General features: G+C 50.1%; 1 pseudogene; it reads left to right on the top strand.

Moving 5' to 3' along the window:
* Window positions 1-715: 715 nt before the first annotated feature.
* Window positions 716-4,499, top strand: LOC146180158 (uncharacterized; annotated as a pseudogene).
* Window positions 4,500-18,312: the final 13,813 nt, after the last annotated feature.

Here is an 18,312-nt window from a genome sequence, read left to right as displayed (position 1 = left end):
GAAGTTATCGCAAGGCTTAATGCAAATGATGCCGCCGATTACAATATAATCAAAGCCAGCCTTCTGAAAAGATACAGGCTTTCTGCGGAAGCCTTCCGCCAGCGGTTAGAAACATTATTAAGAGCGAATGCGAGGGCTATCCGGAGTTCGCGTATGCCCTTAAGGTCAACCTGCTCGAGTGGCTTAGGGGACCGCAGGCTTATGAAAGCAGAGACAAAATCTTTGAATGCATTTGCCTTGAACAATTTTACCGAAGCATCCCCCATGCAGTGAAACTGTGGGTTCAAAACAGGAAAAATGTCTACACAGTTGAAAGAGCCGCCGAACTCGCGGAAGAGTACGCGACGCGAAAAACTCTGCGTAACGAGGGTGTAGTGTCACCAGTGACAAGCGCGGTGCGAGGCCTGTTACTTGGCCGAAGGGTTTCGCAGGTAAAAAGTTCGGAGTTGGGCAAGGCATCCAGAAAAGCGCGAAGAGCAGTCGAAGAGAGAGGGCGTTGATAAAGCCGCAAAAAGACAGTTTGAGGCTAGCAAACCACTTCGCTGCTATAACTGCAATGGCGTCGGGCAATTTGCGGTTAAATTTACGAAGCCGCGAGTGGTGTTCTCATGCGTCGATGATAATGACCAGAACCTAGAACTCCTTCGACCGTATTTGCACCAACTGCAGGAAAAATGGGAAACCCTGCAGCGTGCTTCGGGATAGCGCTGCGACGATGGATGTTGTTCACCCATGATATGCCACAGCAGAAGAATTCAATGGTGAAGTGGCCTGGAACAAACAGGCAGTGGGCGAACACAGCGTCTGCCTACCAATAGCTAGAGTCAGGATTTGCGGGCCATTTGGGGAGCTCATAACTGAGGCCGCTGTTTCAAATGCTCTCCCACTTCAAATACCCTTAGCTTTTCTCGAATTGATCCGATCTATTGCTGCGTTCGAGAGGTCAGAAACTCGGAAGCGGATTAGTACAGGCTCTGACAAGGTCCAAAACCCGCTTACTCGTCCCTCAGCTGAGCCAGATCCCCGAACGGGAGAAAGCGAGAGAGGAACAAGCTGAACCAATACAAGAAACAAGCACTGAGAAAGAAGAAATAACGGGATTTCAGAGTCGGATCAACACACGTACGGAGACTGCGATCACACCGATATCAGATGAGGAAGAAAGCGCTGAGGGATTGCTAATATCCCCGGTTGCACAAAACTTTGACCGTCTGTTGCAAGTCAATAGAGAGACTCTAATAACGGAGCAAACGCAGGACCCTACCTTAGCAAAGTTACACGTCACAGCCAAAGAGGGCATTGCTAGACGCATTGTAACCTTGCATGAGAAAGGAGAATTATTGTACCGATACAACCTGGACAAAAAGGGCAAAACACTTGATCAGTTGGTAGTACCTGAAAAGTACAGGCTGACCTTCTGAGTTTGTGTCATGGGAACGGCTGGTCAGTGCATCTATGCTTTAACAAGACGAAGGCGACGCTGTTAATGGAGTGCTATTGGCCAGGATGTTTCAAAGACGTAGAATGTTATGTGAAATCGTGGGATGTGTGCCAGCGAGTGGGCAAGCCCGGAGAGACTTGGAAGGCACCTTTGAAAATCATGCCTTTGGTCTCTGAGCCTTTCCGCCGACTTGTAATAGATGCTGTGCTTCGTTTGCCCAAGACGAAGTCAGGCTACAGGTATCTCCTTACTATGCTATGCCCAGCCACGATATTTCCCGAGGCCGTTCCCTTGAAAGAATTGAGCTCTTCCGAAATAGTTTATGCTCTGTTGTCAGTGTTTGCGCGGACAGGGTTTCAGGCGGAAATCCAAGCGGATCAGGGCACGCACTTCACTAGCAACTTAACGACCACGTTTTTAGAGAGATGCGGAGTGAAGCTGATACACAGCTCCGTGTATCATCCTCAGTCAAACAGCGTGGAAAAATGACAATTTGTGCTTAAGCGAGTGTTGCGCGCTTTTCGCTATGCGCACAAAGAAGATTGGGAGCACTGTCTGCCTGCCACACTGTTCGCTTTACGAACAGTCCCCCACGAAGCTACCGGGTTCACTCCTGCAGAACTCGTGTACGGAAGAACGCTCCGCTCCCCCTTTGAATTCTGAGAGAAATGCGGGAGGGCACAGGCGAGAGCCAGACAGTCGTAGAGTACGCGCTTAAACTGCTGGGCAGCCTAAATGAGAACTAATGAGAATATGAAAGCTGCCCAAGAAGCTGCCAAAGTGTATTACGACAAAGGTGCCCACGGCCGACAGTTCAAAACGAGTGATCTCGTCATGATCATCAGACCATCGCAGAAAACTAAGCTCGATGTCCACTGGGACGGTCCAGTCGAAGTTGTACACAAAATATCAGAAACGAATTACGCTCTGAAGGTTCCAGGCAGTGGAAAAGAGGTGAGGACATATCATCGTAACCTGATGAAGCCGTACGTTGAACGAAGCGGAATAGTTCCCTTAACGCTGAATGAACCTGAGGAGCCAGCATGCGAAGTTCCCGATTGGGAGGGAAATCCTGAGGACCATAGCAGCATGGACCAAATCATGGCCCTCTCGGTAAACAGTCAGCTCCTTAGTACCTGTCAGGTAGAGAATCTAAAGCAGTTGCTGAGCGAATTTGGTGACCTGTTTAGCAGCCGCTCAGGGAATACGCATCTCTTGACACATGACATTGAGCTCACGTCAAAAGAACCAATTTTGATCAAAGGCCTACAGGGTCTCACCACGACAGAAAGAAATACTGGAGACCGAGATTCAGGTTATGCTAGCATTGGGAGTTATCGAGCAAGCGGAAGGTGACTACACATCAGCTCTCATTCTAGTGGAAGCACCGGAAAAGAATTCTCGACCATGTGTCGATTACCGGAAATTGAATGTTATCACTAAGGATCAGCTCTACCCAATACCAAACAATGAAGACAGGGTTGAGAGGGTGAGCAATTTGAGGTACATTTCCACGCTTGATCTCGGGTGGGGATATTGGCAAGTTCCCCTCTCAGAACCCGAAAGCAGGTATGCCGCTTTCATCTCCCCAGTAGGCACATTTCGCCCACTCGTGCTTAGCTCCGGCCTTGAAAATGCACAATTCATTTTTCTAAACTCATGGACATCGTCCTGAAGGACATGCAGGGCTTCGACCTCCCTTAATTAGATGGTTTGCAATTTTTTTTCATACCTGGGAAGAGCATCTAGAGCATCTGAGAAGCGTGTTTTCACGGTTGCGTGATGCCGGGTTAACAATGAAAGCGGAAAAGCGCCGGGTTGGCTGTGCCCATGCGACCTACTTGGGCCAAATTGTAGGCCAGGGAACACGGCGTCCGTCAGAGTTAAAGATAACCCCGATTGTGGAATTTCCACAACCACGACCCAAAACGGACATTCGATCCTTTCTGGGAATAGTCGGGTATCGCCAGCGGTACATCCCGAACTACTCCCAACTGGCTAGTCTGTTAACCGATGCCCTGCGGAAACGAGCCCCCAATAACGTTCTTTGGGATGAAAGCGAAAAAAATTCCTTCAAGAGCCTGAAAAAAGTTCCAGCGTCGCGACCCGTGCTTAGGACGCCAGATTATACAAAAGAGTTTGCAGTTCAACGCGACGCCAGCGATAGATGAATGGGTGTTGTCTTAAGCCAGGTCGACGACGACCATGAAGAACATCCGATTCTGTATGCCAGCCGCAAATTAACCCGCAAAGAAGAAAACTACAGCGCATCGGAAAAGGAATGTGCATGCTTGGTATGGGTGGCACAGAAGCTCGCGTGCTACCTGCATGGGGCAAAGATTGTTTTTGAAACTGACCACTGCCCTCTGACATGGCTGCGACACATGTAAACCAGAAATGATCGTTTGCTCAGGTGGAGCCTCGCACTCCAGAAGTGCAATTTTTTAGTACGGTACAAAAAGGGAAAAGTGCACGCGAATGCCGATGGTTTGAGCCGGCTGTCATGAGGAGATAGTTATCTACGATCGCCTCCTGTTTTGACTGTTTGTTTCGGACCGGTCCATGTATCGCAACTTCAGCGGGACCATGTATTCGTGTTTTGGTATCACCATATTCATGCAACAATAAATTACTTTCTTGTGTCAAGTGTTTCTTTTTTTTTTTTGAAAAGAAAGCCTGGTGGGCCGTGCGCGAAATCTGGACGCTTGCACGTGGAGCAGTGCGTTGTTGCACGGAATGTCCAATCTGTGCTTTCCATTGTTTGTGTTTTGTGGTTAAGTTTTTGCCCTGAGTTAACAGCCAGGGGTTCTACCCGAGCCCGGGCCCCACGGTGGAGGTCTCTCCGTCTCTTCCGGCCTGGCCGCGGAGAGCTGTTGAGTTTGTCGACCCCGCAGTTTGCCGGACGAATTCACCCGGAGACCCGAGCGTTCGCTCCAAGCCGTACCGTCTATGCCTCGAGGCGACGACGTGGTGCCAGCAGCCGGTATTCGTGGCTGCAGCGAAAACACCATTCTTCATGGCTGCGTTCTCCAACAGCGCATCCACAACGCCATCCTAGACGGGTATACAGAGGCTGGGACGATTGCGTCAACGCAGCGGAAGCGGTAGTGTACATTCCCCCGCCCTTCGACTTGGACCTACGAACCTCGGATATATGCCTGAGCTGCGATTGCCTCCCTGTGTGAAATGCTTGAGGCATATTACGGCTGCGCGTGTGTTCGTATGAGAACAACACATTCTAAACAGCCCCCAGCAACGGGCTCTTCCCGCCTCTTCGACTGTTCACAGCGCCAACGCAGAAGAGAGAGCTCCGGTCATTGCTGGAAAAGGGCATGATCTCTAGGACTGAAGTGCCCGACCCCATTGTTCTTCTTTCCCCTTTGTGGTCTCTGTCGTTGCCATGTGACGTATACTTCTATGCTACTCTTTGTGTTAATAAAGATAATACAGTTCTGTTAACATTCTCTGTTCCTCAGCCCATGTCTCTTCTTCGCTACTGCGGGTCAGACCCCCAGAGGACCCGAGCCACAGCCAATACATTATCCTCGACAAACAACACCATTGTTTCTGAACACATAACTGACGGGGATGTACTCATCGCACCATCTCATCATGATCGTGCACGTGGAATCGCCTTCCCATTAAGTCTTGTACGATTCAACAGCAGCACAGCGATAGTAGCTGCCACGAACACTTTCCGTCAATCCCTCCTGCTGACTAAAGGAACTTCCCTGCAGTGCATACTGGATGCTCGCCCTGTGTCTATGATGGTGCTCTCTGCCCCGCTACCTCAGCAAGGTGACTCAATGCAAGTCTCTATTTCTATGCTGTCGAAGACAATTAATCCCAACATCATGCCAAGAATTGCTGCAATTGCTTCAAGCCCACCAAGCCACTTCCCCACCGCTGGGACAGACTAGTGTTGCACATCACCGCGTCCTCACTGAAGGTAACTCAATTGTACGCCGATGATCTTGTCGGGTTCTCTCTCGGAAAGAAAAGATCGTAGAATATGTAAATGACATTCTCCGTAGCAATATTATTCGTCCCTCAACAAGTGGGATGTCGATTGGCTCCAGGGATCCAGCAGGCACAACCGAGGGGTTCTTCCATCACTGACATCTATCTCAAGAAGCCACGTAACGAAGAACAGAGCGGTAGAGCCCTGCAAAAAAATCCTCTGCGGACGCTGCCATACGTACGAGATACACGAGGGTGGCCCGCAGTCGGCACGTCGTGCAGCTGCTGAAGAACGTTGGCACGCAGGTGTTCGGGGACTGCGAGAAGAAGCTCAGCGCCATCTCGTCGCATATTCCGTCGATATAAGGTGCCGTTGGGGAGCATAAACAAACCAAGGGGAGCGTCAGGGCGATCAATGCTGAGGCGGTTGATAATGCCGCAAAGCTTGGGATCTAAGCGCTGCTCATGACGAATCTTTGAAAGTTCAGCGATGGACAACACACAGGGTGCCTTCTTCACAATCGCTTTCAAACAGCATATCTACCAGGACAGGTAATCGGCATCAGTATGTAGCCGGCCGAACCTGTGAACTACAGAAAAAGTGTATTTCTGAAGACGTAGCGCCCAACGCCCGAGACGACCAGTAGGGACCTTCATCAAAGAGAGTCAAAATACGACTTCGGGATGGGTAATGACAGAGAAACGGCGGCCAAAAAAAATGAGGGCGAAAGTTAGTAATGGCTCACAGGAGGGCTAAACAGTCACGTTCTGTGATGGAATAATTCCGCTGAGCCACGGAAAGGAGGCGACTGGCATAAGCAATGACGCGAGTACGGCCCGTCTGCTTTTGGGCGAGAATGGCACCAATACCGTGACCGCTGGCGTCGGTGCGTTCCTCCTTTGGGGCTGTGGTGTTCCAGTGTGCAAGGACGGGCGGGTTGGTGAGGGCTGTGATCAGCGCAGAAAAGGGTTGAGATTGCTCTGGCCCCAGCACAATGGAACGTCGTTCTCCGAAGGTTGGGGACAAACCGCCGAAAATACCAGTAAAGGCCAAGAAAACTACGGACGTCATTGGTACAGAGGGGTGTAGGAAATGCATTTACAACACGAATTTTGTCGGGGTCGGGTTGGACGCCGCGGGCATCGACCAACAATCCGAGTACCTTGAGTTCATAACGGCCCATGCTACATTTCTTTGAATTCAGCTGTAGGCCAACTCTTCGGAAGACTCCGAGAATGGCATCAAGCCGGTGAAGACGGCTCTCGAAGGTCGAAGAAACGACGATGACGTCATCGAGATAAGGCAAGTGCATCTTCCATTCGAAACCTTGTAAAAGGAATTCCACCATACTCTCAAATTTTGCAGGCGCATTACACTGGCCAAAAGGCATTACCTTGAATCGGTAGAGGCCATCGAGAGTGACGAAGCCGGTCTTCTCTCGGTCCCGTTCATCACTGCGATATGCCAATAGCCAGAAGGAAGACCACACAGAACCTCCAGGTATTGGCCTTCTTTTTAGCAAGCACGACGGGTGACGCCCAGGGGCTACTCGAAGGCTCTACAATGTATCTTGCCAACATCCTGTCAACTTCATCTTGTAATCCGCGATATTCGGAAATGACGACTCGGTAATGTTTTTTGTCAATTGGTCTGGCGTCTCCGGTATTGATGCGGTAACTAATGGCGTTTGACCTAAAAGGTGGTCACCAAAATCAAATATATCCCTGTACAAAGTCAGAAGGCTCGTAAGTGTTTAACACAATCATGATGCAAGACAGGAGCAACCATTGCTGATATGAGCGGCTCAAGATGTGGGGACGGTGCAGGTCATGATGGTACCTCAGCATTGGGGTAAGAGAAAAGAGCAGACAAAATTGATTCAGACAATGGTGTCAACTCGGCGAAAGAAATTGCCCTCAGAACCTACCTGCACAAAAAAACTGAAGTTCAAGATTAGAATATAAGTATGGTTGTTCGCTAAGAGCACAATATTGTAAAGTATAGCAATTCTACGCTGCAGAATGACGTCGGTTCAGGGGCAAACAACGCATTCGCCATCAGGAACGGAGGTAAAAGGTGACATGAGCACTTCCAATGTTGCTTCTGGAGGTAGGCGAGTAATTGGAGTGAAGCGGAGACGGAGCTTTGAAGTCAGAGGAGCTTGTTCGTCAGGAAAGTGCGGCAGGTCTAGATGAAGTAGTCCAGAAGAACAGTATATGAGAGCTGAGTGCTGGGTTAAAATGTCTAGGCGTAACACAATATCTTTAGGGCAACTTGTGAGGACTGGAAGTAACCCAGGGATATGGTGGTCGGCAGTGATAATGATCGCAATACACAAAACAATCATTGTAGCTGTGGTGCCATCAGCAACACGAATGATGGATGAGGTAGCTGGTGTGAGAACTTCCTTAAGGCATTGACAGAGCGTGACAGAAATGTGGGCGCTGGTGTCAATAAGGGAAGGAACTGGGACTCCGTCAACAAGCATATGAATGGGATTACGTCAGGCTGCGCCGGTCAGTATCGAGTTTTCAGTCCAGGTCGATAAAGCAGCGTCACTCCCGGATGCTGCATTTCGCTAGTTTCCTGAGTAGATGCCGGTGTATGATGGGGAGGAGGTGCGACGAGGTACCGGTGAACGGGAGCGACGAGGCCGTGGATAAAGATATCGGTTTGAGCGACGTTACCGTGATAGGGCTTCGTTGCGAGGTTCATCTGGTTGATGAGGGAAGTGTCCAGGCCCATCATATGCGGGGAGGAGCTATTCACAATGGCAGGGAAGAGTCGAGATCTATAGTAGCACCTACGGTGAGTGTTGTAATAGGAACGAGGGGTGAAAAAGGTACGAATGCGGCAATAACGCAAAGTGTGGCCAGCTCGACAGCAAATAAAACAAATTGGCCTGTCGTCTGAGCTGCGCCCCTCTGCAGGATTGCGACTAAGATAATGACGTAGGGTGACTTGGCTAGCAGTTGCAGCATCACTTACAGGAACAGGAGGTGGCGGTGACGAGGGCGTCTAGGGGGTGGAAAAGAGGCTAACGTTTGCAAAGTTCCTGTCAGACAACAGCTTGTATCATGGCGATGGTGTCGGGCAGTGAGATGAGAGTGGTGCATGAGCTAAGGCCTCGAGTTCTCACCTGAAAATCCGAGTCATGGACGTGGATTGAGAAGGGTGTTGCAGAAGGGCCAGATCATCGCAGGATGATGTAGCCGCCATGTACAAAGGTGCTCAAAGCAATATACCAGACATCGTTGCTCAGCCTGCTCGAATTTGCGGCAGACTTGAAGCACCAAGTCGACGGCAGAACAATTGATGCAGACGAGGATGTTGAAAGCATCATCCTCGATACCTTTGTGGCTATGATCTATATTTTCACTTTCCGTCAGGGAGCTGTTAACCTTGCAACACAACGCGAGCACGTCTAGAACGTAGTCAAGGTAGGACTCTGTGGCGTATCGGGCGTGATGCAAAAGTTCTCTCTTTACTGCTAGACCCCGGCCAGTGGGCTTCCCGAACAAGTCTTGAAGCTGGTGCTGGCAGATTTCCTAGATCACCAGCTCTTGTGATCCTAGATCACCAGCTCATGTGGGAGTCGGCATGGTGGCCGCGTCCCAGTGGTTGTTCATGCTGTAGCGCTCGTACTCATCCAGCCAATCGTCAACATCTGGCTTGTCTTCGGCATTAAATATGGGAAGTTGAGGGATTTTCGGCAGGATGAGTGATTGAACCAATGTTGCTGCGGTGGTAGTGGCTGCTTCGGGTCATGGTGGCCGTTGTTGACGTGATCCCAGAAAGGTGGCGGCCACTGCACAAATCCAGCTTTTGGCTGCTTAAATGGACTTATCCTTGCCCACGGCGACTTATTGTCACCTCCGCCAAGATGATACGTGGCAAGGTTAGTCCAAGAAGCACAACAGCCGAAGACACAGCAGACAGATATACAGCAGCGCCACCCTTCTCTTAGCACCAACTGTTGCTGTCACTTCTGCCTCCGTTGGTGATCGTCGTCTCCTACCTTCTGCGATGGCATATATGTAACGATATAGCAACATCGTATGCGTAAACTAGTTTTCTACATCACAGCTTCCTGTAATTTGAAGCCATTAAAACTGCTACTTTTCTTATGTCCATGCAAAAACTGACACTGTAAGTACAAAATTGATATAGCAAATAATAAATAAAACTATGCAAAGCGCATCAGGTCTATTCCAGTTATCTTTTCTAAATCATTAGATGATCTCTCACATTTTCTTTGCTGGCGGTTCGTCTAGTCGCGTATGAGGCATTCATACAAACAAAACATGCTTATGCATCAAGTATTTTGAAACCCCATCAATATTACTTTTACGTATGTCAGAGGCCATTCAAAATCGAGCTGGTCTCGTACTGGTTATAACATCAAATTGTGATTCTCTAGTTGGTGGTACTAATATCAATTACGTTCGTTTAACTTCCCTGGCATTCTGTGGTAAGAGAGCAAGACTCTGTCTATTTCACAAACTTTATTAAATTTTGCCCAACTGCGTGATAGCCCAATTTTGCCATCTTATGATTATCTTGATTAGGTACCGAAGCGTTCAGCGTGTTCACGGTTCAATTAACGCGTTCAATTTCTCGTTTCTGCCAACTGCGAAAGAGCAGTGGCATGCCCTTCATAAATGTTGTGAATGAAGCCTATTCTTTATTATTGTTACGGACGAGCAAGAAAGCAGAAGCGAGCAGTGGCGCTTGCGCTAGGCCCGCTAACATATTAAAAGCGTCATCTCATGGATCTTTAGCATCGTTTCACTGTCCTCTATCTCCTGTTTTCGTCGGCTTGCCGCTTGGTAACATTTGGTGGAGGTGCTGGATGCTTCATCATCACCCCTTCATCATGGTGCGGAGCTTCGGTGCCCTGCGACTTCTTGCGCCGTCGGCTGAAGGTTACGAGGTATCGCATGGCTGTTCCCCAGCCTGCTGCACACAGCAAGACATTGCCGTTTTTCCGCCCCTTCCCCCCTCCTCGACCACAAGAAACGACGAAGGAGAGGCTTGCCCGAGAGGCCACACATGACCACAAGACACAAGAAGAGACCCGAACGACCATATGTGACCCCACTGAACAGATGTGCTGACCAAAGCCCCACGACAGAAGACACCGCTACACATAAAGACATCCTCCCCTTCCTGTGCCATGCGGTGCTTGCCTTGGCCTCCGCCATCTAGTCGTGGCGACGTGTGGACCGAGAGTGACCTGGGCCAAGGTTCATAGGGAATCATCGTGCCGGCAAGCCATTATATTCTTCCTTCTTCCTCTTCTCCTTCAAGCATCCAGACACGCCCATAATCATGCCATGAAATCATCAACATCAGTGAATTTCATCGTCCACCATCGGGACGATCGCTCGGTGGCCCCGGTTCATGTTATCGACGAGCAAGGAACAAGTGGGAAATAGCGCGGGCATGAGCAGGCGCGCTAGGCCCGCTGACATATTATAAAAACGACATCTCACGGTGATCGAACATCGTCTCTTCGTTCTCTGTTCTCCTGTCTTCGTCGGCTTGCTGCTTCGTAACAATATTCAAACAGCTGTTGATTGATTGATTTCCTTAAAATGTTTCTGAAAGCCTTTTTTCTTTTGTTTGCCTGATTACTCGCTTGATTATTTCTAATATGTCTTATGCTGACAGCTGTATTAAGACAGTCTATAATTTCTGCTCTAAATTTTATTTTTTGTGATTTGCGATTACTCTTTGTCCCCTTATGTAATGCCACCGGAGCTTTAAATATACATCAATTGCAATGGTCATGCTCATGAGCAGAAGAGAGTTGAGGAGGTGCAGTTGTTGCACTGATCGTTGCCAACCCTTAAGAAGGTTGGAAACAATCTACTTCCCTTTTATACCACATGACTTATGAGGGCAAACTATCACGCTCTGCAAACTACTGGCCAATATTGACACGCTGCATTCTTTATCTTCCGTCTGTGATGATCGCGAGCGTGTGCCTCCTCGAGGCAAAGAAACCGACGTTCGTCTCCTCGAAGCGAAGAAACTGAAGTTCTTCTGTCGAAGCGGGCCTGCTAGTTTCCTGCCGCACTGTGACTTCTGTTACTCCTGTGTCCCGCGGTGACTTCTGATCAGAGACATCACACCGTGACATCTGGTGGAGCTGCTGGGTAACACAACCCATGCTGCGAACACCTCCAACCAGCCGAGACTCCAGCCCTCAAGGATCTCCTACCATCGAGATTACCCCTACCCATCAGAGTAGCCGACGGCTTCGAGGGCTTGATCCCGAATTCGCGCCTCTATAATTTTCTCGTACTGCGAGGCCGCCACCATCTTCTCCAGCACCACCTTCGGAGACAACACAACCACCCGTAATGACGCAGGTAGACACCACTGCCCCCTCCTCCGTGTAGCAGCAGCCGCGGGAGATACCCATCTTCCAAGCCTTTCCCGGCGACGACCCGGAAGACTGGCTAGATAAATTTGAGCGAGTAGCCCAGTACAATCGCTGCGGCGACGACCAGAAACTGCAGCATGTATTTTTTTCGCTCGACGGTGCAGCTCGTACATTGTTTGAAAATTATGGGACTACTATCACAACGTGGAGTTCCTTCAAGGACCAGTTCCTGCAAGCTTTCACCACCGTTTTTCGGAAAGAACGCGCCGAGCTGCTCCTACAGACGAGAGTTCAGCTCCCTAACGAGAGCGTCCTCGTTTACTTCGAGGACATGACGAGGCTATTCCGTCGCGCTGATCCAAACATGTCCGAAGAAAAAAAAACTTCGCTATCTCATGATGGGAATTAAGGAACAGATCTTCGTTGGATTAGTGCGATGTCCCCCCAAGACCATCGGGGAATTTGTATCCGAGGCCACTACCATTGAGAGGGCTCTAGAGATGCGATCTAAGCACTACGAGCGGCCGCCCATCCCTATTGCTGCCGCCATCGCGGACACTGGTAGCACTGACGTGCTCCGTGAAACCATACGGGCCGTCGTACGCGAGGAGCTGCAAAAACTATTTTCGACGGCAGCACCCCCTCAAGTATCCAGCCTTTCTCAGATGGTTCGGGAAGAGGTCAACCAGGCACTCAATCTACCCGAGCCACTCCCGACAATGCCACCACAGCAGGCCATGACTTACGCCGCAGTCACTCGTCGTGCCTGTCCACCTCCCAGTCAGCACCAAGCAGCCCCTGCATACACTCGTCAAGCACCTCCCGCTCGAATTTCTCGGGTGCGTCCACGCAAAAGCGACGTCTGGCGCACTCGCGATAATCGCCCGCTGTGCTTCCACTGTGGCGAAGCTGGTCACCTGTTCCGCGATTGTTATTACCGACGAATGGGTCTGCCGGGATTTAGCGCAAACGCGCGAAAGCCGCAGCGTGGTAAACGACCCCCTGCCATTGACGCGTACTTGGCTGAATCATCCGGAACGCCCTATGACGACTCGCGGTCGCCTTCACCGCGCCAATACTCCTCGCAGACACATGGTAATGCAAGCCTGACGCGGGTCCGCTCCCCTAGCCCCCATCGGGAAAACTAGACGCTGCAACCTTTGGAGGGAAGGTTGCTCATCGACGAAATTCTCAAGCTCCTCCACCGCTGAAACCGGATGGCCACTCCGTTTCATGACGACACGACGCGCCCCACAATGATCCGCTGCCTCGGCGCTCCAGTTCTCCGACGACACGAAATCAGCTAGTACCACACCGCAGCCGTGACCGGACCCCGCGACGTTCCGGCAACACCACAGCCGTAACCGCCGACCTGAACATTTCAGTGGACGGACCCGACGTGACAGCGCTTGTGGATGCCGGCGCCGATTATTCTGTGATGAGTGGGCCATTCGTCGCCACTCTGAAAAACGTGACTACACCCTGGACAGGCCCACAAATTCGTACCGCCGGAGGCCACTTGATAACGCCGCCAGGTACCTGCACTTCTAGGGTAACTGTGCAAGAAGAAACGTACTTAGCAACCTTAGTCGTACTTGTCCAGTGTTCCCGCGACGTCATCCTTGGCATGGATTTCTTAGCAGAGAATGGAGCCGTTATCGACCTGCAGACTAAGTCAGTGACCTTATCGACTGAGAAAGCAATACACAGTGCTTCAGAGCGACCGACAGCACTGCACATCCTTGATGACCACGTCACTATTCCGCCCCGTTCCAGCGTGATGACGTCTGTGGCTGCGAATACACTGCGAAACTTTGAAGGTGTCGTGGAGAGCAAACAGATCTTACTTTTCGAACGCAGTCTTGCTGTAGCCAGAGGAGTCGTTCGCCTCGAAGACGGCAAAGCAGACGTCCTACTCACAAATTTTGGCGGTGAGCACCAGCATTTAAGCACTGGGACTGTAGTGGCCCATATTTGCGGTATCACGCATATTCGAAAAGCCTCTGGACTTGCGACGCTGTCATTGACCGAAATGGAGAGGCCTACCACCGATTTACACTTCGACATTAACCCTGCGCTTTCTCAACTGCAGCATCGCCAAGTGAACCAGCTCCTCCAGCGCTATCGGGCGACCTTCTCCAACTCTTCACGTGTTGGCAGAACCGATCTCGCCAAGCATCGCATTATTACGGATGATACCGTACCACCTCTCAGACAGTCACCTTACCGAGTGTCTCCGGCTGAACGCGCCGCTATCACCCGCCAAGTGAAAGAGATGCTTCGCGACGATGTCATCCAGCCCTCGCGGAGTCCATGGGCTGCACCTGTCGTTCTTGTGAAGAAAAAGGATGGTACACTGATGTTTTGTGTGGATTACCGCCGGCTAAACAAAGTTACAAAGAAAGACGTCTATCCCCTGCCACGCATAGACGATGCTCTGGGTCGTCTCTGCTCCACGAAATATTTCTCTTCAATGGACTTGAAATCCGGATACTGGCAAAGAGGCAGATGAGAAGGACCGCGAGAAAACGGCGTTTATTACTCCGGATGGGCTCTACGAGCTCAAGGCTATGCCCTTTGGTCTCTGCTCTGCCCCGGCTACTTTCCAACGGCTTATGGACACCGTTCTTGCAGATCTCAAGTGGCAGACATGTCTCGTTTACCTTGACGACGTTGTGGTCTTCGCTCCAACGTTCGAGGAGCACCTTCGGCGCCTTGAAACTGTTTTGCAAGCCATAACATCCTCTGGCCTTACGCTAAAGAACGAGATGTGTCATTTTGCTTATACGGAGCTCAAGTTCTTGGGGCACGTCGTAAGCCACGCTGGTGTCCTGCCGGATCCAGAGAAAACCACAGCTATTGCCAACTTCCCTCCGCCCCAAGACCAGAAAACTGTTCGACGATTTCTTGGCTTATGTGCCTACTACCGGCGCTACTTCAAAGATTTCGCTCGACTCGCTGAGCCCCTAACACGTCTGCAAAGACAGACACGCCTTTCACTTGGGATGCACCACAGAAACAAGCACTCAAAGAGCTTCAACGCCGCCTACAAACACCTCCCATATTGGCTCACTTCGACGAAAACGCCGACCAGAGCTTCACACCGATGCAAGCAACATAGGCCTGGGCGCCATTCTAGTTCAAATCCAGGGCGGCCAAGAACGTGTAATCGCTTACGCCAGTCGCTGTCTATCTAAAGCGGAATCGAACTATTCCGCAACAGAGAAAGAATGTCTAGCCATTGTGTGGGCGACGTCGAAATTCCGGCCATACCTTTACGGGAACCCATTCAAGTTAGTAACTGACCACCATGCCCTATGCTGGCTAACAACCCTAAAGGACCCTTCAACCCGTCTTGTAAGATGGAGTCTACGATTACAGGAATTCGACATAACTGTCACGTACAAATCTGGCCGTCAGCATTCGGACGCAGACTGCCTCTCACGGGCCCCTGTAGATCACCCCGCAGATGAAATTCCTGATGAGGCCATACTGCCTAATGCCGTCAGTACAGAGTGCGTCGCTGAAAGACAATCTCAGATCCCGAACTTCGTCACATCAAGGACTATCTAAACGGTGCATGTACAACCGCTCCGAGAGCTTTCAAGCGTACTCTGTCATCGTTATGTGTGCGCAATGGTGTCCTCATGAAGAAAACCTTTTCCGCCAGCCAAACGCCGTACCTGATTTTTGTACCTATGTGTCTACGTGATGAAATCTTACAAGCTTGCCACGATGAACCAACCTCTGGACATTTGGGAGTCACCCGCACGCTTGCAAGGCTCAAGGAAAAGTACTACTGGCCTCGACTTTACTTAGACGTTTCACACTATGTGAAAACGTGTCGAAACTGTCAGCGTCGTAAGGTGCCGCCGAATAAGCCCTCCGGACTCCTGAAGCCAATAGACCCACCATCGAGGCCTTTCCAGCAGATTGGCATGGACATGCTGGGACCATTTCCCCTTTCACACTCCTGTAACCGGTGGGTCATTATTGCTACGGATTACCTTACACGATACGCGGAAACCTCCGCTCTACCCAACGGTACTGCCTTAGAGGTTGCAAAGTTTTTCATCAATTGCGTTGTCCTGCGCCATGGCGCACCGGAGATTTTGATTACTGATAGAAGAGCCGCATTTACAGCCGAATTGCTTCAGCAGATTTTAATTCACAGTCATACTGAACACAGGAAGGCAATACCTTACCATCCTCAAACGAACGGCTTGACCGAACGCTTGAACAAAACACTCGCTGACATGCTCTCAATGTACGTCGACGTAGAGCACAAAACGTGGGATGAAGTGCTCCCGTACGTTACCTTTGCATACAATACAGCGGTCCAGGAAACAACGAACATGACACCTTTCCGTCTGGTCCATAGCCGTGAAGTGACCACAATGCTTGATGCCATGTTACCACATCTAGACGACGGCAACCAACAACCAGATGTTCAACCTTTCTGCACCTCGCCGAAGAGGCCCGTCAGCTGGCCAGGCTGCGAATTCAGAATCAGCAACGCCGCGAGGCCCAACAATACAACCTCCGACACCGTGATGCCTGGTACACAGCTGGAGACCGTGTCTGGGTTTGGTTTCCTGTAGGTCCACGAGGCCTCAGCGAGAAACTGCTGTGTCGTTACTTTGGCCCGTACAAAGTGGTAAGCCAAGTTGGGGATCTAAACTATGAGGTTGTTCCTGATGGATTTAAAAAGTTCCGACGCTCCACGCTCCCGGACGTAGTCCACGTGGTCCGCCTGAAACCGTATTACGACCGATAGTGTTGACTCTTTCTGTGCGTTGGCAACTGCCCTTCGTGCAATGGTCTTTTTTTTATCTCTACCCACACTCCCAGCATCGGGGCGATGCTTCTTGTACCCGGGGGGGGGCAATGACACGCTGCATTCTTTATCTTCCCTCTGTGCTGATCGCGAGCGTGTGCCTCCTCGAGGCGAAGAAACCGACGTTCGTCTCCTCGAAGCGAAGAAACTGAAGTTCTTCTGTCAAAGCGGGCCTGCTAGTTTCCTGCCGCACTGTGACTTCTGTTACTCCTGTGTCCTGCGGTGACTTCTGATCAGATACGTCACACCGTGACAATATCATGACGGCTGTATTTAATGTATCTAAGCGCCCGGTGTTTGTATGCTCTAACTAGTAGTAATTTGTCTATGGGACCGGTTGTAAGGTAAAAGCGTTTATAGGATCATAAGTGTCCGTCCTCGAGAGGTGTCGCACTTCGCAGATTCGGCTCAATGCCGCCAGATTGTAATGTCATCACCTGGTGGCATGATCGGCCACGACCAAACTTGTCGCTATGAATGGATACCGAATGCATTTAAACATATCCTGTCACATATAATACTGAAACTGACGTCATCATGGAAATACATTCGGTGATGTCACGTCCGGTCATGCCTGATGACATCATCACGCGATTCGCCCAATATGTAAAGCTGACCCAACCGAGCGTCTGATCCAGGCGTCCGTGCGGCGCCTTTCATTTGGCGCTTTCTCGATCGCCGCACCACACACCATACAGAAGCAGAGGGAATACAAGAAGTGGCGTTTAAACAAAGTGTTTTGCCTTATCGCACTCTAGTGATACAAGGTGCCCTCCAGAGTTTCTTTTAAGCATTTGTTAAGTACGCTCATTAAAGATCACGTTTTAAGATAGGGACAACTTCGTACTTTAGGTGTTTGTAATAACTAACCCTTAACTCAGACAAAGGTGATTTACGGGGGTTTGAACGGTCAAGGTGGTGTTAGGCAAGGAGACACAATCTCCCCAGTACTATTCACAGCTTGTTTAGAGGAAGTATTCAGAGACTTCGAATGGGAGCAGTTAGGGATAAGGCTAGATGGAGAATACCTCAGTAATCTGCGATTTGCTGATGACATTGCCTTGCTAAGCAACTCGGGAGATGAACTGCAAATAATGATTGATGACCTAGACAGGAAAAATAGAAAGGTAGGCTTGAAAATCAATATGCAGAAGACTAAGGTAATGTTCAACAGCCTCGGGAAGGAACAGGAGTTTACAATAGGTAGCGAAATACTGGAAGTAGTAGGCGAATATATCTACTTAGGACAGGTAGTAACCGCAGATCCGGACCATGAAAAGGAAATAACAAGAAGAATAAGATTGGGATGGAGCGCATTTGGCAAGCACTCGCAGATTATGACTAGCAGCTTACCGGTATCGCTCAAGAGGAAAGTATACAACAGTTGCATCTTGCCTGTACTCACATATGGGGCTGAAACGTGGAGGCTAACCAAGAGAGTTCTACTTAAGTTGAGGACAACACAGAGGGCTATGGAACGAAAAATGGTAGGGGTAACATTAAGAGATAGAAAGCGTGCAGAGTGGGTCAGAGAAATAACTCAAGTTAACGACATTCTAGTGGAAATTAAGAAGAAGAAATGGACATGGGCAGGACATGTAGTGCGAAGAGAGGATAACCGATGGTCGCTGAGGGTAACAAACTGGATTCCAAGGGAAGGAAAGCGTAGCAGGGGGCGGCAG

This window comes from Amblyomma maculatum, chromosome 9, assembly GCF_055883805.1.
Source record: "Amblyomma maculatum isolate TAMU_Amacu chromosome 9, ASM5588380v1, whole genome shotgun sequence".
Classification (NCBI taxonomy): domain Eukaryota; kingdom Metazoa; phylum Arthropoda; class Arachnida; order Ixodida; family Ixodidae; genus Amblyomma; species Amblyomma maculatum.
The sequence above is the reverse complement of the archived record's forward strand: the minus strand, read 5'-3'. Positions and strand labels throughout refer to the sequence as shown.